Raw genomic sequence first — 24288 nt, forward strand, 5'->3', positions numbered from 1 at the left:
TATATATAAAATGTAAGAACGGAAATAGTGAAATAATGAAATCAAATAAAATCAACTAAATCTAATAAAATCTAATGATATAAAAATAAAAATGAACGGCTAAAATTTGGTTATTTATACTACTGACAAATCTAAAAAAGAACTCTTAGTCTATTGTCTATATATTCGCTAACCAATAGATTTGATGTTTAAAATATTTTTATTTTTATTTTTAGTTCATTCTGTAAAAGCACAATGTATCTGCCGATTGTATTAGCAGTCACATCACTCCTCAGCAGACGTAACATACTTGTTAGACATAAAAAGATATTGAGCGAATGCTTAAAGGAACATTAAACCCAAAAATGTTCTTTCATGATTCAGACAGAGAATACAATTTTAAACAAAATTCCAATTTACTTATATTATCTAATTTGCTTCATTATTTAGATATCTTTTGTTAAAGAAATAGCAATGCACATGAGTGAGCCAATTACATAAGGCAAATATGTGCAGCCACCAATCAGAAGCTACTGAGCCTATCTAGATATGCTTTTCAGGAAGGCATATCAAGAGAATGAAGCAAATTAGATAGCAGAAGTAAATTAGAAAGTTGTTTTAAATGGTATTCTCCTTCAGAATCATGAAAGAAAAAATTTGGGTTTAATGTTGCTTTAAGTGATATATTAGCAGTCAGGTAAGGAAGGTAATATGTATGTTTTCAAAGGGTAGGGGGAGATGCTATGTAAAAGGGGGTATATAGCGCTTAGGAGGAAGTGTATGAGTCCTCTTCATTTCCGGACTGGTAGCTGAGAAGAAACTCCCGCCCTCCCTCCCTGTTTATTACGGCTTGGAAAAAGGTTGTGGTGATGTGCTTGCTGTTTGAGAAGTTGCGGAAGCAATGTGGGTACCTTCTATGGGTTCAGGAGAGGTTAGCAATATACTTGAAAGAGTTATTGAGCTCCTATGGGGCAAGCACTAATGTGGGTTACTTTGTAGCCAATGATTTTTCATGTGTGTTGTTATTTAATTGTTTATAAGTTTGAGAAATAAAATTGGCTGCGGCCTTTATAACCCTAAATTGCAGTGTGTTTGATTTTGTCGGTATGGGAACATAGTGCCTAAGTATGGGGTCAAGGAGAAATATAACGATTAATTTAAATAATTTTATTTAACAAAGAAAATAACCATTACCTAAATAATAACAATTTAAACAGTTTTATTTAATCAAAACAATTATATTTAATTTTGAATGCTTGCCCCTCCCTCCTCACATTTAGGTCCTTCTGCAGATCTATTCTACTCAAAACAATCTTCTATTTATTGAGCTTCTTGAAACTTAGTAAGGGTTGATACTGTGTACATAGATTTGCAGGGGAGCAATGTCATTACAGAGACAGTAAAGTCAAAATTAAGCTTTCATGATTCAGATAGAACATGCAATTTTAAACAACTTTCCAATTTACTTCTCTAATCTAATTTGCTTCGTTCTCTTGATATTCATTGTTGAAAAGCAGTTCACTACTGATGTGAGCTAGCTGCTTGTCTTTGGTTCATCCAATGTGTTCAGCTAGTTCCCAATAGAGCATTGGTATCCTTCAACAAAGGATGCCAAGAGAATTAAACAAATCTGATAAAAGAGGTAACTCTGAAAAATTGTATGCTCTATCTAAATCATGAAAGAAAAATGTTGGGTTTACGTTCCTTTAAGGTCTTTTTCTCAACTTTGTATGTTTCCTTCATAACATTTGTCCTGCATTTGTGAACAAGGGGCATGTTATTTCTGCAGACACAAATTCACAGTTTTGAGAACTACAAAACCATATATTTAGCAAATGTTTTTTATTTCTTTGTGCAATTTCAGATTGTAACTTCAGTGTGGTAGTAGTTGTATGGTGGGGCCAGGGGTCCATAAAAACATTTTTTTTAGCAGCAGTGTATTTATGATTATTTGACAATGCTGTAGAAATTCTATATTTAAAACCAAGTACTTTTTCCATATCTGTTGCCTGTCTCATGCTGCTACAGCCTTTCCCTGTTGGACTTTACTGTCGAAAATGGTCTGTTTAAGCCTATGCAGCATATTTCAATAAAACAGGTATTTTAACTGCTCTGTTGGGTCCTGTGTCTCACTGCTACTGGGTGCGATAGAAGCCGTAGTATATTTATATTTAAAACCATGCAGAAATGTCTCCTCCTCAATACACAAATGGTAGGTGACCTTTTATCAGATATGCATTTATATATATATATATATATATATATATATATATATATATATATATATATATATATATATATATATAACATTCCAGTTTACTGCCCACTTATGCAAGGACTTTCCAGATGCAAGCAGGCATTTTATCTAAGATTTTTACATCTGCATACAATGTTATACACTCAGACTAAGTTTGCTCTGTTTTTGAAATGAGACAGGTTAACTTAAAACTGTTCAGTTTACACTACAGCTGACTTAATTTTGAAATACATACCAACAAGCCTAAATCCTGCATTTAACCAGATCTAATGGTATGAGTACCACAGCTTATGGTTCCACCAAGACCATATAGAGTACAGCATTTTCAAAATCCATAAGTACAGCTGACAGATGGGAACATTTGTACACTATATTTGAAATGGTGCTCTTGGTTGGGAAAATGGGGAAAAAACAAACAAACATATGTCAACCTTTTAAAAGTACTTTTCTTCACCTAGCCATCTACCCAGATCATTAATGTACATTTTTTAATTCACAGAATTATTTTTGTTTGCACATTTACAAATATGATTCTTTAATTTCTGCATTTTGTTTATTATGCATGTCACACAACGTTGATTTAGGGGATGCAAGGTGCATAAATGTTTCCCCTGTGTGTATTTCTGTTGGTGTCTGTGTTTATGTCTTTGTGCTTTGGTTTGTGTCTCTATGAGTGTATATGTATTTTTTTCTGTGGGTCTCTCTGTGAGGGTGGGTGTGTATGTCTTTGTGCATTTTCTTTGGATGTCTGTGAGGGTGTGTACATATGTCTTTGAGCTTTTTTTTTTTTTTTTCTATGGGTGTCTCTGTGAGGGTGTGTGTATGTTTGTCTTAGTGTATTTTCTCTGGATGCCTCTGTGAGGGTGGGTGTGTATGTCTGTGTTTTCTGTGGATGTCTCTGTGAGGGTGTGTGTGTGTATGTATGTATGTCTGTGTTTTCTGTGGATGTCTCTGTGAGGGTGTGTGTTTTCTGTGGGTGTCTCTGTGAGGGTGTGTGTATGTCTTTGTGTGTTTTCTGTGGATGTCTCAGTGAGGGTGTGTGCATGTATCTCTTTCTGTGTTTTATGTAGTTGTCTCTCTGTGTCTCTGTGTATGTCTTTGTGTGTTTTCTGTTAGTGTCTGTGTATGTCTTTTTGTGTTTTCTGAGGCTGTCTCTGTCGGTGTTTCCTTGGGTGTATGTGCAAGTTTGAGTTTGTGTGTATGTGTGCCCATTGTCTGTTCCTTTTTAGGTCATTTTGACCTTACTACTGATTATTCACATCTTTCTACAGACTTTGAGACTAATGAGACCTTTCTTGAAGTCACCAATCCATCATTTAACCTTTAAATTATTGTTTACGCAGTTCAGGGCCCTAACTTTCAGCCACTGCATGCTGTTGTCATCATTTAGTTTGCATCTTCCTTTACAAAAATATAATCAGAACTCCATATTTTGTTTTCTAAATCTCCTTTTTTTTTTTTTTTACAAAACTTTAGTCTACCTCATTACTTGTCAGGTCAATGTAAACAAGTGCTGAGTGTCTGTTTGGGTGTCTGTGTCTGAGTGTGTTTCTTTGCGTGTCTGCTAGAGTGTCTATATGTGAATCCTTATGTGTGAGTGTGTGTTTCAGTGTATGAGTGTGTCTGTGTGTTTGTATGTTACTACCTTTACAACATTTCCAAGTTTAAATAGACACTTAAAGGGACAGTCTACACCAGAATTGTTATTGTTTTAAAAGATAGATAATCCCTTGTTTACCCATTCCCTAGTTTTGCATAACCAACACAGTTATATTTATATATTTTTTACCTCTGTGATTATCTAAGCCTCTGCAGACTGTCCCTTTATTTCAGTTCTTTTGACAGACTTGCAATTTAGCCAGTCAGTGATGGCTCCCGGGTAACTTGACGTGCACAAGCACATTGTTATCTATATGAAAAACATGAACTAACACCCTCTAGTGGTGAAAAACCTGTTAAAATGCATTCTTAAGAGGCGGCCTTCAAGGTCTAAGAAAATAGCATATGAACCTCCTAGGTTAAGCTTTCAACTAAGAATACCAAGAGAACAAAGAAAAATTGGTGATAAAAGCAAATTGGAAAATTGTTTAAAATTACATGCTCTATCTGAATCATGAAAGGTTTTTTTGGACTAGACTGTCCCTTCAAGAATAAAGTGCATATACGTTTTAGTCACTTGGTCAAAAATTGCCCATGTCAAAGGGGGGGGGGGGGGCTGATCAATGGTTAAGTCAGGGGCCCCAAAATTCCTAGTGGCGGCCCTGGATAAACAGCCTCATGCTATATAGTTAAAAACAAATCCTTATTTGAGGAATAATAAACATTGGATTATAATGTATGTCAAATAGAAACTATCTTAGATAGATTTTTCCTCAAAAAAACATTTTATTTAAAAAAAAATACTATTTAAATTAAAAAAATCTGACTTTTTATTTTTATCTACTCTGCCTTACATACATTTTGTTCCTTTTCTCTGTCTATACCTAGGAGAGAAATTTCCTGAACTAGCTAGGTATACAGCCCAAGATGCAAGCTCACAGGACAGTGCATGTGCCTCATATAGCAGAGATCTTACCTTGTCGTGGCGAGTGGACTTTTGGCTTATTCAGAGTAGTGCATCCTATTGAAAGCTACAGATATTTGCTTCTAATAAATTCATAACATTTAAAGGGACACTTCAGCCAAAATTGGTGTATTTCATTTTTGAATGGAATCATCTTTGTAATATACATGTATTAGCAAAAATGCTTCTAATAAAAGCTGTAGCTGTTTAAATGTGTATTGAAATATGCACCGTGCACCAGCATTTTAATCACAGCACTTGTTCAAAGAGCCTATGGTGCTTGTACTATCTGGTAATTACTCAATTTGTTAATTGCTGACTTGATACAACCCCCACTGGTGCTCTGAGCAGCTGCAGTATTTAAAATGTTAGTGCACTGAGAATATCTAGCTATGCTTCACATGCACGACGTGCACAGAAAAATGCTAACACTAAAGCATTGATAACTTTTTTGCTAATATATGTATATTACAAATATGTTTCTATTTAAAGATGTTATTCATTTATGTGCATTTAAATTTTGACCGGAATGTCCCTTTAATATCCCTTTAACTCCAAACTCCCATTGAACTAATCCATCTATCACTTCCAAGACTCTTTTTCTTACTGTAATTTGTCACAGATATTATTTGCAGAAGAGAGGGCTTTATAAGGAGTCTGAAAATCTGCACAATGCTATTAAAAAATAAGCAAAACTACATTGTTATAAAAACACTCCCAGATGGGCTATCTGCAAAACATGTATGTAAAGAAAAATCTAGTGTACAATGTCCCTTTAACTCCTTTATGCCCACTCATGCCAGAGGCAAGCGTTTAACATCGGAAAAAGTTCCATTATAAACACAAAAACAAAATCACGCGATCATTGATTAAATCATGTGATTTTAATGCTGGGATCAGATCAAGGGGACTGCCTACGATGCTATTTCAAATTAAATAAAAGAAGGAGGGTGCAGGATGCTAAATAAGGGAGGCCGTTTAATGCCATTCTAACAACGTTAAAGGGACATGAAACCCAAACATTTTCTTTCATGATTTAGGTAGAACATACAAGTTTAAACAACTATCAAATTTACTTCTATTAAAAAAAATTTGCTTCATTCTCTTGATATAATTTGTTGAAGGAGCAGCAATACACAACTGGTTTCTAACTGAACGCATGGGTGAACCAATGACAATCGGTATATATATGCAGCCACCAATCAGCAGCTAGAACCTAGGTTATTTGCTGCTCCTGAGCTTTCATAGATAAACCTTTCAGCAAAGGATAACAAGAGAAGGAAGTAAATTAAATAATAGAAGTAAATTGGAAAGTTGTTTAAAATTACATTCTCTATCTGAATCATGAAAGGATTTTTTTTGGGTTTCATGTCTTTAAACCCAGTGCAGTTAGGACAGTATGGAACATCCTAACATCATTAATAGGGTTAAACATGTATTTAAACTCAGATCCACATTAGTAATGCACTTCTGAAATCTAGTTCAACACATCTGGTGAGTCCATGACAAGAGGCACATGTGTGTAGTTCCTAGCAGTGCATTGCTGCTCCTGAGATTACCTTGGTATACTTTTCAACAAAGGATGCTAAAAAACACAAGTACATTTGACAACAGAAGTAAATTAAAAAGTCTCTTTATGCAAGATGCTCACTTTATTGTGACAGTGACATTTTGTTTTCCTGAGGCAAAAGTGCAACACAAGCGATTGAAATAAATAGTGTACAAGCTTCACCCCCATGAAAACAATGACAAACAGGTTGTTATAGTAACCTAATTATACAATAATATAAAAATTCCTTCTTAATGCAAGCAAAGAAATCATAATGTATAAAGCGTTGATAATAATGATAAGAATGTGCAGAGTATTAATTGGAGGATATTATTATAAGTGTGATGTATGTGGGGGTGTATGCAATACTTGGAAAATGTCTAATAGAGTGGCTGGTTTGGTGCATTAATTACATTTTACGTCTGGCGCCCATACGTTGTAAGGCAAACAATGGTGAGATAAACAGGCCACTACCCCTTGTGTGATAGGCGTGGATAAAACAGGCACACCATGCTGAATGTTTACAGCATGAGCGGGGACTGACTAAACTACAAATGTGATGTGTGTACAGGTGTTATAAGGTATGTTAAATTAGTGATTTATATATCTGGGCATAGTAAATCATGTCAGTGTGTTCCTTATGATATTTGCACATTATTATCAACACTTTATGCATTATATTCACTTGCACTACGAAGGACTTTGTATATTAGTGAATATTTTGACTGCTATGACATCACATATTTTTTGTATGGGGGTGGAGTTTGTACACTAGAGGCCCTTAATGACTCCTGTAAACCTATCCCCCAGCTTCATAGCAATCCACTGCTTGTGCAATGCCACCCCCTGCTCGCATGCCAACAGGGGCAGGCAGTCATCCCGAATGGATCAGGATGATTCCACTCTGCCACACTTTAGGTAGCAGTGGTCCCAGCAAACGTTGAGGAAACAAAACCTGCATTCACAGCTTCATAAATGGGGCGCTATATACTATATATGAATTGCTTGTGATGCACCTTTGTCTGGAAAGGGGATCGGTCACTATCACAATAAAGTGAGCACGTTGTATAAATCCAGTGAATGCTAACCTTGAAATGGATTTTATATATACACAGCGCTTGAAATTTCCACTAGTTTACTTGTCGTGGAGAAGTACGAAATGACAGCGGACGAGTAAAAATGTTTTTTTTATTTTTTTCTATTTTTAACATTGAGTAGCCACTTTTAGCTCTGGGCTAGTCAATTTTATGCATATATATTTATATATATTTGCAATCATTCCTTACTAAAACATTTTTGTTTATTTGATTTGGAATCTAATACAATCATAAAAACTATGACTATTATTTATATATATAGTAAATGTCATATCTTGTCAGTGTTGCTAAATCTCACAACTTGAGATGAAAACTGTGAGAAAAAGAGGTCATGCACTTACAGTCAGAGGGCTATGCTATTTTTTAACAGGTTTGTCCGTTATTGCTCCACTGGCCTATAGGGGGCATTTGACTGCAGAGTGAAATTTCTCTCCTAGGCAGCACTTGTGACATCATACGAAATGCATTTTTGTTTTAAGTTTCATTTGAGACATTTCATAAAATGGTTTGTGTCAACAACACAAATGTGTCTGTCCCCTGTGCCAAAGAAATATGTAAAATATTTTTATAAATTTAATTTTAGTGACAGACTTATCAAAGAAAAGTCATAAATGTAATTTCTCTGACAGAATAAGTTAGTATTTCATGAGATACATTTTGTCAGTGCAATAACAGGCTGGTAAGCAGCTATGGTTTATTTGAAAGGGTCAGTCTAGTCAAAATAAAACTTTCATGATTCAAATAGACATGCAGTTTTAAACAACTTTCCAAGTAACTTTTAGCATCCAATTTGCTTTTTTTCTTGGTACTCTTTGTTGAAAGCTAAACCTAGGTAGGCTCATAAATTGATTTCTAAGCCGTTGAAGGCCACATCTTATTGACATTTTGACAGTTTTTCACAATTAGACAGTGCTAGTCTTTGTTTGCCATATAGACAACATTGTACTCACTCCCGTGGAGTTATTTATGAGTCAGCACAGATTGGCCAAAATGCAAGTCTGTCAAAAGAACTGAGATAAGTGGTGCAGTTTGTAACCACAGAAGTAAAAATGAGGGGCCCCATCCGATATGCAGCGTCACCCGCAGAAGCCGGCGACGCCAAATTTTGCGCGGGTTTGGTATCACATATACGGCGTAACATAGAAGTTACGCTCGTATATTTCTGCCTTCACCCGTAGTTTTTCTACCCATAGGCTAACATACAAAACCCGCGCAGTTCGGTATCCAATATACAGGACTTACGTGGCGAAAATGGAGAAATCTTACTCCATTTTTACCTCGCGACAAAATGCAGGCGTAGCAAGCCTTACGCTGAGTATTGGAGCCCCGTAACTCCCTAAAATGCCTGCAAAATAAAACCTAACACCTAACGCATGCGCAATGTCTATCTACCTGTCAACCGCAATCCCCCACCGTGCCGGCTGGTTCCTGGAAGAAGAAGAGGTCACCGCTTGGAAGAAGACTTCACCGTCTGGAACAGGACCTTCTCCACCGGTCTTCAGGACAGGTAAGGAGCACTTGGGGGTTAGACTTAGGTTTTTTTAAGGGGGGATCGGGTGGGTTTTAGAGTAGGGGTGTGTGGGTGGTGGGTTGTAATGGGGGGTTGTTCTTTTTTTTACAGGTAAAAGAGCTGATTACTTTGGGGCAATGCCCCGCAAAAGGCCCTTTTAAGGGATGGTAATAGAGCTGATTACTTTTGTAATTTAGTTTAGGGTAGGGAAATTTTATTATTTTGGGGGGCTTTTTTATTTTATTAGGGGTCTTAGATTAGGTGTAATTAGATTAAAATTCTTGTAATCTTTTTTTTATTTTTTGTAATTTAGTGTTTGTTTTTTTGTAATATAGTTTAGTTTATTTAATTGTATTTTAGTTTAGATAATTGTAGTTTATTTAATTAATTTATTGATAGTGTAGTGTTAGGTGTAATGGTAACTTAGGTTAGGATTTATTTTACAGGTAATTTTGTATTTATTTTAATTATTTTAACTAGGTAGCTATTAAATAGTTATTAACTATTTAATAGCTATTGTACCTAGTTAAAATAAATACAAAGTTACCTGTAAAATAAATATAAACCCTAAAATAGCTACAATGTAATTATTAATTATATTGTAGCTATCTTAGGGTTTATTTTATAGGTAAGTATTTAGTTTTAAATAGGAATACTTAAGTTAATAATATTAATATTATTTAGATTTATTTAAATAGTAATTAAGTTAGGGGGTGTTAGGGTTAGACTTAGGTTTAGGGGTTAATATAGTTAATATAGGTGGTGGCGGTGTAGGAGGATCAGATTAGGGGTTAATATATTTAATATAGGTGGCGGCAGTGTAGGGGGGTCAGATTAGGGGTTAATATATTTAATATAGATGGCGGCGGTGTAGGGGGATCAGATTAGAGGTTAATATATTTAATATAGGTGGCGGCGGTGTCTGGGGATCAAATTAGGGGGTAATATATTTAATATAGGTGGTGGCGGTGTAGGGGGATCAGATTAGGGGGTAATATTTAATATAGGTGGCGGCGGTGTAGGGGGATCAGATTAGGGGGTAATATATTTAATATAGGTGGCGGCGGTGTAGGGGGGTCAGATTAGGGGGTAATACATTTAATATAGGTGGCGGCGGGGTCCGGGAGCGGCGGTTTAGGGGGTATTAATTAGGCTTATTGCATTGTGGGGGGTTGTCGGTCTAGGGGTTAATACATTTATTGTTAGGAGTGAGAGGAGGGATTGCGGATAGAGGGGTATACGTGTGGGGCTATTTTTGGGAGGCGTGTTAGACAGTTACAGGAGATTTAAAAGTTTAGTAAGTTTTTGTAGGTGACGGCAGTTTCTTAAGTGCCGTAAGTCACTGGCTATTTTTGGGAGGCGTGTTAGACAGTTACAGGAGATTTAAAAGTTTAGTAAGTTTTTGTAGGTGACGGCAGTTTCTTAAGTGCCGTAAGTCACTGGTGACTCCAGAAATTTGTACTTACACTCATTTCTGGACATCGCTAGTTTGTCCGATTTACGTCACTTTAGCAACTGCCGGCGGGGTATATGTAATACCCCGATGTGCGAGGTGAAACTACGGGCGGCGCGGGTTACCTCGCTTGCGCCGAAAAGTACGCCGTATATCGGATCGCGCCCAAGAGGTGCAGTTTGTAACCACAGAAGTAAAAAGTATATTAACATAACAGTGTTGGTTATGCAAAACTGGGGAATGGGTAATAAAGGGATTATCTATCTTTTAAAAAATACAAATTTTCAAGTACACTGTCCCTTTGATATTGTAGCTTTCTTTACAAGGACCAGTGCTTAAAGGGGCATAATACCTATATGCTAAATAACTTGAAAAGTGATGCAACGTAACTGTAAAATACTCAGGCCTGGATTGGCCTATCTGGATACCAGGAGATTTCCGGTGGGCTGGAGCAGCTGGGATTGGCCAGCTACAATTTAAGTAGGTGGTGCTGCTGGTAAGGTGATGGAGCTGTATCCCTTCTTTTATTCTTTGAGCTATAAGTATTAAAGGGACACTAAACCCAACATTTTCTTTCATGATTCAGATAGAAAATACAATTTTAAACAATATTCCAATTAACTTCTGTTATTTAATTTGCTTCATTGTTCAGATATCATTTGTTGAAGAAATAGGAATGTACATGGGTGAGCCAATCACACGAGGCATCAATGTGCAGCCACCAATCAGCAGCTACTGAGCCTATTTAGGTATGCTTTTCAACACAGGATATCAAGAGAATGAATCAAATTAGATGATAGAAGTACATTGGAAAGTTGTCTAAAATTGCATGCTTTTTCTAAATCATGAAAGAAAAAAAATTTCGTTTCATGTCCCTTTAAATTTTTCCAAAGCTGCTTTTTATTCCCAGTCCAGCCCTGACAATGCTAACAAGCTGCAGTTTAGAAAATAAAAAAATAAATTAAAAAAACAGCCATTCAGCTTCATCAGTGCTGAGGTCACACTTTACTGTGATCTCATGAGATTTCACTGAAATTACGCGAGATTTTTTTAGTAAACTTCCTTAAGGGGGGAAATAACATGACTGTGCCTGCTAGGGTTGCCACCTCAGCTATGTTTTCCTGGACACTTATGAGTTACACATGTTGCAGGGTGTGCAGGGAGGAACATGTATTGTGTTTCTGGACAGCACTATTCTTATTCCTCCCTGCAGCATGTGTAACTTATAAGTGTTCTGTATTTTAAGGGACGGGTGGCAACCCTAGTGCCTGCACATACTAGATGCATACTTCCTTACAAGTCCTGAGGCTAGTATCCTGATTGGCTACTTAAAGTCCCTTTACAGTGAGGTGTGTCTTCTGAGGAAATTTTGATGTAAAATATCTTCCTTTTTTTACATAGAGGTGTTCAGCTTTTTACAGTGCTTCAGCATTTGGGTATCATGTCCTTTTAATGAGGCACAAGCCTCAGTATAGCTTTGTAACACTATAGGGCACAGCTGTCCTATGTGAAGTCCAAGGACCCTCCCCCCACCAAACTTGTTTTTTCTTTTGACACTTCACATTAGAATTCTGCATATTTGTGTACAAGAGAAAATAGTTGCAGAAATTTAACACTGAAAGAGCAGAATACTGATGAGGCAGGGAAGGAAAGGGATAGCAGAAAGAAAGAGATAAAAGAGGCAGAGTTGAACAAGCTATATCACAAAACAATGTTATAAATAGTCAATTGAGAATTTAAATGCATTTGTTAAAATATATTGAACTGTCTTTATTCAGTAACAGAATCTTAACATTCACCTTATTGAATGTAGCATTTGATTATTCAGAAATTGGAGATTTAAGAAAGGCTGGGCAGACATTTGCTGCATGTGTGATGCCACCCCCTTTTCATGTTTCTTAGTATATTCTCTGGAATAGGTAATGTGTTGGTTTACACTTTTATGACCACAACAACATATCTGCTTAATTTGTTGTTACATATCTTAAATGTTCAATTATCACTTTGTTCAAATTGGGTGTGCTTATTTATATTAACCCCTTAACGACCAGCGTCATATCCTGGGCCTCTCTTTGCTGTGATCTCGCTAAAAGTAGCAAGATTGCGTTATTTCTGTACGTGTGGGGCAGTGCAGAAATAGACTTGCATCGGGCAGCGGTGGTGCCAATCGTTGGTGGTGTGGTAGGGTTAGGATGGAGGCAGGTGGGTGGCACATCGCTTGAGGGGGCGGGAGGGGCGGGAACGGGTGGGACCTCTATGCTTCAAAAATAAAATGCTGAGAGTGGCAGGGAGGGGCAAGGAGGGAGGGGGAGGAGGGAGAGGGGGATCCTAGAGTGTTGCGGGGATTAGAGGTTAGGGAAAGGTTCTTGGAGGGGGAGGGGGTAAATGAGGGAGGGGGGAAGGAGTTGGGCAGCTACACTACTGAAAAAATAGTTGTTTTTTAATTAAAATACATTAAAAATGATAGAAAACTGGGTACTGGCAGACAGCTGCCAGTACCTAAGATGGCAGGAATTAGTTAGAACGGGGAGGATTAGAGAGCTTTTTGGGAGGGATCAGGGAGGTGGGAAGGTAACGTGGTAATCCTACACCAAGGAAAATAATAATAAAAAACAAACAATAATAAAAAAAAAGATGTAAAACTGCCTACTGGCAGACTGTCTGCCATTTCTTAAGATGGGGTGACCAATGGGGGTTGGGGAAGGGAAGATATCTGTTTGAGAAGGATTAGGTAGGGATCAGGGGTGGGAAGTGTCAGCTGGGAGGGTAATCTCTACACTAAAGCTAAAATTAACTTTACAAGCTACCTGATTAACCCCTTCACTGCTAGGAATAATGCAAGTGTGGTGCGCATCTGCAATTAGAGGGCTTCTAATTACAAAAAAGCAATGGCAAAGCCATATATGTCTGAGCAAAAGGGATCCCAGAGAAGCTTTTACAACCATTTGTACCATGATTGCACACGCTGTTTCTAAATAATTTTAGTGAGAAACCTAAAGTTTGTGAAAAAATGTAATTTTTTTTTAAATTTGATCGCATTTGGTGGTGAAATGGTGGCATGGAATATACCAAAATGGGCCTAGATCAATACCTTGGGTTGTCTACTTAAAATATATATAGTTTTTATAGGTAAAAAAAAAACAAAAAACGAAGCTCTATTTCTGTTTAAATGTAGTTATGGCGAAAATGCTAAAAATGCTCTGTTTTTTTGGGGGAGTTTTAGTCTGAAATGCCCAGTCCTTAAGGGGTTAAAGGAACTTATTTCTTTAGCATTTTCATTAAAGATCCATGAGAGGTCTGTTTATATATTCTGGGAGATTTTCTTTCCAATTTTTTTGTTTATTATAATCCCTCTAACCTTCTCAAGAGAGATTTCATGAAGCCCAAGAGTGTCTGATTTATTTTAACAAAACAAGAGCTCAGGGTTTTAAAGTTTTATAACTGCCTTATATTAAGTGCTCCAGACATAATGTGATATATTATTTTGAATATAGTTTGAGAAATTAATCTGCAGCATTGTTGTAATTTATGCTGATGAATGATACCTCAAAAAAACAAACAAACAAAAAAAACGCACAGTATCAGTTGTGTACTTCTTTTAAGCGCATTGGTAATTATTATTATTATACTTTATTTATGAAGCGCCAACATATTCCGCAGCGCTGTCCATGGATACAATTCATTTAAATAAAACAATACAAAACTTGTAAGAGACAGGACAAAATTTACAAACATATACAGGAGGGATTTAGGGCCCTATTCCTGTGGGAACTTACAATCTAGAAGGGTAGGAGTTTGAGAAACAGGAGGTAAGGACTGCAAGATTGGGAAAGATGTTAATACAGAGTTAGATGAGGGAAATGTTAGGTAAGTGAAATAAATTTATTATTGAGTTGGGTGGTAGGCATCCCTGAACAGAAAATTCTTCAGGGAATTACACTGTCCCAGACAATTCCTACTAATGGTCATTGCACCAATCAGCCGATTAGCATTGTCAGGAAGTACTAGTCAGCCAGTGAACATTGTTTTAAGGTTTAAATTATGTTTTTTTATATGGGGATGACAATTATGAGTACAATTTATTTGTCTCCAAGTTACAACCAATTACACTGTCCCAGACAACCCCTAGGCTAACCAACAAATCCAACCCTAGACTTCTCTCTCTGAATCTGCACCTGAGTTTTCACAAACAGGTGTTAAGAGGTATTCAAATGTCACAAACAGAGATATATCTCACTAAATACTTCATTATTTAAAGTAATTTTAGACTACACAGTATAGTATATCATTTTTTTCAATTAACAACAGTAACATTTTCCCATGCAGTGAAGGGTGGGAATAAATTATATTATGGCTCCTTGGATAAAAAAAGGATATTGTCCCTTCTGCAGCTTTCCACATAAAAGACAATGTCCTGGTTTCCAAGAACTCCCTGTATTTGCCCACAACACACCCTTACCTGCCCAACCCGTCCGACGAGGCACCAAGCCCCGCCCCTCCTACCATTGTACTGCCTAGAAAGCACTGGTGGATGATCTCCCACAAGTCCTCCTCATCTCCCTGTGCCAGAAAGCTTCCAGGAACTTTTTGGAAATATTTTAAAGGAACATCATTGTTAATCATATTTTGCGCCTGCACCTCTCCAATGTTCTATATTAACATGGTTTGTAATATAAACGTTGATAAAAGCCTGCTTATTATCCTATTTAAACCCCTTGGGCAAGAGCCAAGTGCCAGTCTTAAAGCCTAGACAGGTGAGGATTGGTGAGTATGCAATGTGCACTAGCTGTGTGTGCCAAACAGAGGATACATAAGCTCTTAAATCAACATAAAATAGAAAATGCTATGTTAGATTATTGTATTATTTCATTATTGCTTGCCGGCTAATCCCGACCCTTCTTCAGAGAGCCCCTTGCCGCGCTAATAAGAGGCTCAGCACACTGGTAGTGCCAGCATTAAAGGAAAAGATCTTACAGGTTTTTTTCCCCTGTAGGAAAGGAATATTTACATTTGATTTACATTCGATTAACGAAAACAAATATAAATCTTCCTCGAATATTAAGTATTTGAAATTAAGAACTGAATAGTTCAGCAGACGAATAATCATAAAAACAATTTTTTTCTGAATATTTATTGAGAAAGATTAGTCCAAAACTGATTTTCCCCTGCTGCACAAGTGTAAATAATAATAATAATAATAATAATAAACATGCTAATGTATAAAAATATAGAGTTTTCACCATCAGCTGTATTCATAGCTCTGTATTCCCTTTTGGTTTTTGGAAATGTAGCTACTTTTCAGTATATATTTTGTATTTTTTCATTCCTGATGAGAAAGAGCAATCCTGCCCTAGAAGAAATAGGAAGGAATTAGTGGAAATGATCAGAAATAAATGGAATTCACTGAGACGCTGAGGAAAACTGCAATTATCTCAGTACTCATTGTTACAGACATGCTCCAGGTTAAAAGTTTACTCAAATCATAGAGCGAGACTTCATCAGGGGAGACCTCATACTCTGATTCAGCAGCTCTACAGGAAATCTGTTTTTTTGTACAATCCTTACTTATGTAATACTTATACATATTATTGTGCAACTTGCAGTACTGTTCAATGTTAAACTATTTTCAGCTACGTGTAGCTATGGATTGGATTAATCAATGTCTTTGACATTTGGTAGCTTTTTGAGCATTTAAATTGACTGGATATTTCTGGAATCATTAAAAGGACACTCAAGTCAAAATGAAGTATTCATGAGCATGTGCAAGAATTGACAGAATAAATGTATGCATATGTGATTGGATGGTGGCTGTCACATGATATAGGGGGAGTGAAAATAGACAAAACTTTAAAATTTGTCAGAAAAAAATCTACTAGTCAGTTAGTTCAGACTATGGAGCCGATTTATTAAAGTGCGGACGGACATGATACAATGCACAAGCAGTTCTTGCAAACTGCTTGTGCAATGCCGCCCCCTGCAGATTCGCAGCAAATCAGCTGCTAGCAGAGGGGGTCAATCAGCATGATCGTTTAGGATCGGGTGGATTGATGTCCGCAGCCTCAGAGCAGGCGAACAAGTTATGGAGCAGCGGTCTTTAGACCACTGCTTCATAACTGCTGTTTCCGGCGAGCCTAAACAGGGGCATCAAGCTCCATTCGGAGTTTGATAATTCGGCCACTAAGTGCTATTGCATTGTCTTTTTATCATGCATTTGTTGTTTATGCAAATCTATTGTATTGACTGGCACTTTAAGGTCCAGATGATCAAAGGATTTCTGTGTCCAGCAAGAAATGTTCATCTCTGTTTCGCCAGTCTTGCAAAGCTCTTGCCAGTTGAAATATTTTTAACAAGTGGGAATTCCCTCGTACAGACAATAAACAATGTGGCTTCTATAGGAAAATATAGGGCTTGCCACCTTGGAACATTCCAGGTGCATTACCTGCCTAAACGATTCTAGATAAAACTACCTGCTTAAAGGTAATCACACCGCTCAGCTGATCACAGCGCTCATAACAGCTGCAGAACCAAATCTCTACACACATATATACAGTGCACTGTAATTCTCCCATCTACACTATTTTTCCTCTGGCATCCACCCCAAGTGAACCTTGGGGAATGAGGGTTACAAGGGGAGATTTGCCCCCATTGAACCCCCCAGGCGGAGGCAAAAATGATAGTGAAGATGGGGGAATTATAGTGCAAGCATTAGCTTTATCCAGAAGCATTTGGGTAATCCTAGGATTACCTGGGTAAAGCCCAATGTATGATCTTACATCGAACTTTACCCACAGCCGCTGGGTAATGTCAGTTTTACCCGAGTAATCGAAGGATTACCTGATATCTGACTTTAACCGTAACACATACACCTATTAACGCATTAATATATATATGTATATAAGCATACCACTTGTAATGGCTAGTTAATTTATTGGGTGCCGGCAAACAGGTAAATTTACCCAATTGTTGGCGCATGATAAATTAGCGCTCCACTTGTAATCTAGCCGTTAGTGCAGGAGCGTACTACGTATAATTCAATGGCGCGATCAGGCTCGCTTTGAAAAAGCAACCGTGCTGAAGAGGACAGCTTCACAGTAAAGGGAAGTATACTTTGGATGGACATATTATGCGTTTAACAAGTAAAAATAAGTCATAAGGCTATCGTCATGTTACATAATTCTGCACATAGTTTAGAATTATGTAACATTTTCCACAACGTTTACTGTCCCTGTAAGTTTTCATTCAAATGTTAGATGCCAGATACAATAAGTAAAAATAAGTAAAATATGCATGCAAAAAAATATTTTTGTGTTACCCTAGTTGATAATGTATGAACACCAGCATTGAAGTCCCTGGGTAGTGCATGGCCTGTAAGCCAATCAGAGTGTCAGTAGCACATTGCCAACAATCAAAGGATTGCACTTTACCTATGTGTTTAACCTATTAGCTAGAGCAAGTGATGCAAAAATGACATGCTCTAAAGATTCATAGCTTGCAGTTTTTGCATTAAAATGACCTTTTATTACCCATTTTTATATATATGTCGTCCTCTAGCTGATTATTATTGCTTAGCTGCTAAACGCTCACAACATTATAAAAGCTTCATATCAACCTGGACTCAGGCCATAGTTTTCCTGCCTCTAGAGAACTGGCACACATACTGTCAGAATGTGTACCCGCAATACGTCATGCAGACATGCCCTCAGTATACAGCTGAGCACAAAATGTAGCCTGCAAACAACTACAAGAGCCTAAATCGTTCCTACACTTCCATACAAGTTAGATGATATTAAAACAGCTGAGGCTGTTTGATTAGCGAGGGTGGAAAACATCTGCGGCCAATGTCCTCATCCAGCCCAGATTAAACTGGCGTTTATATTAACAAAGATGCAAGTGCTCTGGGCTGTATACATACTGTATGTACAGGGAGATTTTATTAGAATGACTTTACTAGCAGTCATCAGAAGGAAATAATATTCACCTCTTTGTATGGGATTTTGTTAAAGCCAGTACACAGCCCTGGGACAAAATGAATGACATGCTTATAGTTTGTGGTACAATGCTATATATTTTCAGAAAGCCATTGAGGTCCATTTAGTGTTTTCTTTTTGGTGAATATTCTTCCTGTTATCATTTACAGACAAAACACAATAAGTTGTCAGATAATCTGGTACTGAGCTCTAGTATAAGAAAGCATTTAGAAATAAACATACACCAGGGCATGTTATTTATGTGCATATTTTTATAAAGTGGACTTTTATATCCTCCATGTTTCAGATTATAAGATTATATAACTAGGATTTTCTTCTTAGTTTTATTATCAGTTTTAATAGAAATTAATAGACCCCTTACCCGTAGTAGGATGTCTGTCACAGTTTTCTAATGTCTATTTTCTGATTTCAAAGTAATTAATTTGTTGTGTAACAAAGCTACATATAATGTTGCAAAACGCTGTTGCCATAGAGTTCTAAAGACACGTCCACACTCCTGAACTCTTAGGAGCCTACCTAGTTTTACTCTTCAATAAAAGATACCAAGAGAACAAATCAAATGTGATAGAAGTAAATTGGAAAGCTGTTTATGCTCTATCCGAACCATGAGGGTTTAATTTTGACTTTACTGTCCCTTTAATGAGAGGAACATACCAAAGAAATGCTGAAATTATGAACGTTCAATCAGTTTTGATCATGAACTCACCTTTAAAATGAAGCCCCTTAGCAACTTTATGAGTTTCTATAGATCTAGCTCATTGTGTGTTATCAAATACGACATGTTAAAATCACTTAAAGGGATGTTGTAATGTAAAAATGATATGCTCTAATTGCTAGAGCATTTATACTTTTTTTTGCAGTATTTGCTCTAATTATTTAACCCACGCTGAGATAAAGTCCAGAAAACCGCTGGTTGCAAACAGTGCTTGAGGCGGCTCCCAAATTGGACTTTACCTATGCGTTTAACCCCTTTGAATTAGAGCAGTTTCTCAACCGCGGTACGCAAGTACCCCCAACAGACCAGGCTTTCATTATAGCTGAACTAGAGCACAGGTGACATAATCAGTTGATGGGTGAGAGCAGGTTAGTAACCATGGTTACTGATCAGATGATTATGTCACTTGTGCTCTAGTTCAGTTATAATGAAAACCTGGCCTGTAAGGGGTACTTGGTGACTGCAGAGAAACAGTGAATTAGAGCATACAACATTTTACACTACAATGTCCCTTTAATTTGCTGAGACAAATGATATAACAGTGCTGTGGAACTGAATGAAAATAATATATATATATATATATATTTATGAAACATTCATCTTAAATTGTTATTTTCTGATTTAACTAATGTAATAATTGTATGATTATTATTTGCTCAGTTTCTATGGTGACCAAACCCTAACAGGGACTGTTGAGTATTCCTAAGGGCCCTGGCATCAGCAACATTTACAATAATGTTGAGAATTTAAGCTCCTGCAACGAATGTTTAATAAAGTAAAATAAAACATTTATGTTAGACATTATTTATTTCAATTTTATTTTATCCTATATTATAAAAGACAAGTGTTTGTCTGAAGCCGTCATGCGCAGTACAGACAAACACTTGGCCTTAGATTCTATTCTCGCGCACCTCGGCATAGCTGACAGCTGACAGATTGGGAGCGCTAGGGAGCGCGAGCTACTCAACAGCTGTGAGGTCTGCTGCGTGAGAAGCGGCAACGCGCTCCCCAGACCTCACAGCTGTTTGTGGCCGACGGGAGCGTCGTGAGGGGCGTGGCCGGGCGTCGCGAGGGGCGTGGCCGGGCGTCGCGAGGGGCGTGGTCGGGCGGGTGTTGCCTCGATGGGGCGTGGCCGGGCGGGGTCACGCGAAGACAGAGCCAGAGAGGGAACAGGAGCGGGGGGGGGGGCAGAGAGCCAAAGAGAAGGGGGGGGGGGGCAGAGAGCCAAAGAGAAGGGGGGGGCAGAGAGCCAAAGAGAAGGCGGGGGGGCAGAGAGCCAAAGAGAAGGGGGGGGGGCAGAGAGCCAAAGAGAAGGGGGGGGGCAGAGAGCCAAAGAGAAGGGGGGCAGAGAGCCAAAGAGAAGGGGGGGGCAGAGAGCCAAAGAGAAGGGGGGGGGGCAGAGAGCCAAAGAGAAGGGGGGGGCAGAGAGCCAAAGAGAAGGGGGGGGCAGAGAGCCAAAGAGAAGGGGGGGGCAGAGAGCCAAAGAGAAGGGGGGGCAGAGAGCCAAAGAGAAGGGGGGGGGCAGAGAGCCAAAGAGAAGGGGGGGCAGAGAGCCAAAGAGAAGGGGGGGGGGCAGAGAGCCAAAGAGAAGGGGGGGGGGGCAGAGAGCCAAAGAGAAGGGGAGGGCAGAGAGCCAAAGAGAAGGGGGGGCAGAGAGCCAAAGAGAAGGGGGGGGCAGAGAGCCAAAGAGAAGGGGGGGGCAGAGAGCCAAAGAGAAGGGGGGGAGAGAGAGCCAAAGAGAAGGGGGGGAAGAGAGCCAAAGAGAAGGGGGGAGAGCCAAAGAGAAGGGGGGGAGAGCCAAAGAGGGGGGAGAGAGAGAGCCAAAGAGGAAAAAGAGCCAAAAAGGAGAGAGAGCCAAAGAGGGGGGAGAGAGAGCCAAAGAGGGGGGAGAGAGAGCCAAAGAGGGGGGGGAGAGAGCCAAAGGGGGGGGAGAGAGCTAAAGGGGGGGGAGAGCCAAAGAGGGGGGAGAGAGAGAGCCAAAGAGGAAAGAGAGCCAAAGAGAGAGCCAAAGAGGGGGGGGGGCAGAGCCAAAGAGGGGGGGGGGGCAGAGCCAAAGAGGGGGGGGGAGAGAGCCAAAGAGGGGGGGGAGAGCGCCAAAGAGGGGGGAGAGAACAAAAGAGGGGGGAGAGAGCCAAAGAGGGGAGGGGAGAGCAAAAGAGGGGGGGGGGGGGAGAGCCAAAGAGGGGGGGAGCCAAAGGGGAGGGGGGAGCCAAAGGGGAGGGGAGAGCCAAAGAGGGGGGAGAGAGAGCCAAAGAGGGGGGAGAGAGAGCCAAAGAGGGGGGAGAGAGAGCCAAAGGGGGGGGAGCCAAAGAGGGGAGAGAGAGAGCCAAAGAGGAGAGAGAGCAAAAGAGGGGAGAGAGCCAAAGAGGGGGGGGAGAGCCAAAGAGGGGGGGGGAGCCAAAGAGGGGGGGGGGGAGAGCCAAAGGGGGGGGAGAGCCAAAGAGGGGGGAGAGAGAGCAAAAGAAAGGATGGAGAGAGCCAAAGAGGGGAGAGAGAGAGCAAAAGAGGGGAGAGAGAGAGCAAAAGAGGGGAGAGAGAGAACAAAGGAGAGGGGGGAGAGAAAGCAAAAGAGAGGGGGGAAAGAAAGCAAAAGAGAGGGGGGAAGAGAGAGCAAAAGAAAGGGGGGAGAGAGCAAGGGGTGGGACCGCTGTTCTGAAAAAAATGGCCCGTGTACACGGGCTTTAGTACTACTATTTGTATAAAACATAAATGAATATAAATTGCTTGTTCTACTCCCTAAAGAGAAGCAGTTGTATTTCACAATTAAAGGGATACTGTCCAATGGTTTTTCCGTCATTCATATCACACAGCAGCATTTAAAATGGAGATGTATTTTTTGTTCGAGAAAAGTGAGATTACATTTCTTTCACTTGAGACTTATTATACAGCTGTATCAGTTGTGTAGTATCTATTAAGCTTTATTAGCTGTTAGGAACTAATGCTCACAGTCAACCATATAAGGATTAGCAGGAAGCACTCATACTTCTCCAAATAGCAGTAAGTGCAAAGCTGATGTAATTGGATTAGTTCAATTAAACAATTTTTTTTACACATTTTATCAGTAAAAAATAAATAAAATCCCCATGTTTAAATACTGCTCTATCATATGATAAAAATCCATAGTGAAATGTATGTGCCCCGAACACGCAAACCAGTGATTACTTGGGAAAGATCAAAATCTTGTTTACATCTGTCTGAACTGACTGAAGTAGAGGAAATCAGATCAGATTCCTCTAGTCTGTTCTAAGGGTGCAAGCATGAAATGCTCTAATTTTCAAAAACCAAATTGTGCTGAAAATATTGGGCAAGATTACATAAGCGACGCAGGCTTCAGAGCAACTGCTGAAACCCGCGCCGCCCGTAATTTCACCTCCCACATCGGGGAATCACATAAACCACACTGGCAGTTCATAAAGTGATAAACTAGCGATATCCAGAAATGTGCTTAAATACAGATTTCCTGGAGTCGTCAGTGACTTACGACACTTTAGAAACTGTCGTCTAAGAAAAAATAATAATAATAAAATCTCCCGTAAAAGTGTAACCCGCCTCCCAAAAATAAACCCGACACGTAAAAACCCCTATATCCCCAATCTCCCCACATCACAACTAATAATAAAAGTATTAACCCCTAAACCGACAACCCCCCACAACGCAATATGCCTAATTTAATTTATAACCCCTAATCCACCTTTCACCCACATCGGGATCTACCTAATAAATGTATTAACCCCTAATCTGCCATTCACCCACATCACAATCTACCTAATAAAAGTATTAACCCCTAAATCTGCAAACCCCAACATCGCAAACGAACTAATAAAAGTATTAACCCCACATCGCAAAGTATCTAACTTATTAACCCCTAAACCACCAAACCCCCACATTGCAAAGTAACTAATTCACTTATTAACCCCTAAACCGCCAAACCCCACACTGCAAACTAACTTATTAACCCCTAAACCGCCAACCCCCCACATCACAATTAACCTAATTAATCTATTAACTCCTAAACCGCCAACCCCCCACAACGCAAATAACTAATTTAATTACTAAGCCCCCTAACCTAACATCCCCTAAATTAACCCACAAATTGCATAAAATACTAACTTACAATTATAATAAAAAATCCTAACAGTACTTAAAAAAAAAACAAAAAAAATCTAAGATTAAATTAATCTAAAATTACAAAAAATAAAAAAGTCTAACATTACAAAAAATAATAAACCAAATTATCAAAAATAAAAAAATTAAACCTAATCCCTATAAAAATAAAAAGCCCCCTAAAATAAAAACACCCCCTAATCAAAACTAAACTACCAATAGCCCTTAAAGGGCCATGATACCCACATTTTTTCTTTCATGATTTAGAAAGAGAATGCATTTTTAAACATCTTTCTAATTTACTTCTATTATCTAATTTGTCTTATTCTCTTGATATTCTTTGCTGAAAAGCATATCTAGATATGCTCAGTAGCTGCTGATTGGTTGCTGCACATAGAAGTCTCATGTGATTGGCTCACCCATGTGCATTGCTTTTTCTTCAAATAAGGATATCTCAAAAATGAAGCAAAATAAATAATAGAAGTAAATTGTAATGTTGTTTAAATTTGTATGTTCTATCTGAATCATGAAAGAAAGATTTTGGGTTTAGTGGCCCTTTAAAAGGGCCTTTTGTAGGGCATTGCCCCTAAGTTAAACAGCTCTTTTACCTAAACAAATGACCCACCAAACTCCCCAAAATAAAAAAAAAACTAACACTAAAAAACCGAAGCTACCCATTGCCCCTAAAAGGGCATTCAGCTCTTTTACTGCCCTTAAAATGGCATTCAGCTCTTTTACCGCCCAATAAAATCCCTAATCTAAAAAATTAAAAATTTGAAAAAAAGCCTAAGTCTAACCCCCAAGATTCAAATCAGAAAATAGGAATGCAAGGTACGCCATATTTAAACGAGTAACTTGCATTCAATATTCAGTGTACGACGGTGATCGTACGAAGAGGATCCTCCACGTTCCATGGCTCCGTGGTCACCGGTCTTCAGTTCTGCAGTAGTCGGTCTTCAGTTCCACACTCGCCGGTCTTCAGTTCCGCGGTCTTGGATGAAAATAGATGTCGCCACTTGAAAGAAGACTTCATCGCCGGCCTTCAGGAACCGTGAGTACCTATCTGGGGATTA

This window comes from Bombina bombina, chromosome 1, assembly GCF_027579735.1.
Source record: "Bombina bombina isolate aBomBom1 chromosome 1, aBomBom1.pri, whole genome shotgun sequence".
NCBI classification, from domain to species: domain Eukaryota; kingdom Metazoa; phylum Chordata; class Amphibia; order Anura; family Bombinatoridae; genus Bombina; species Bombina bombina.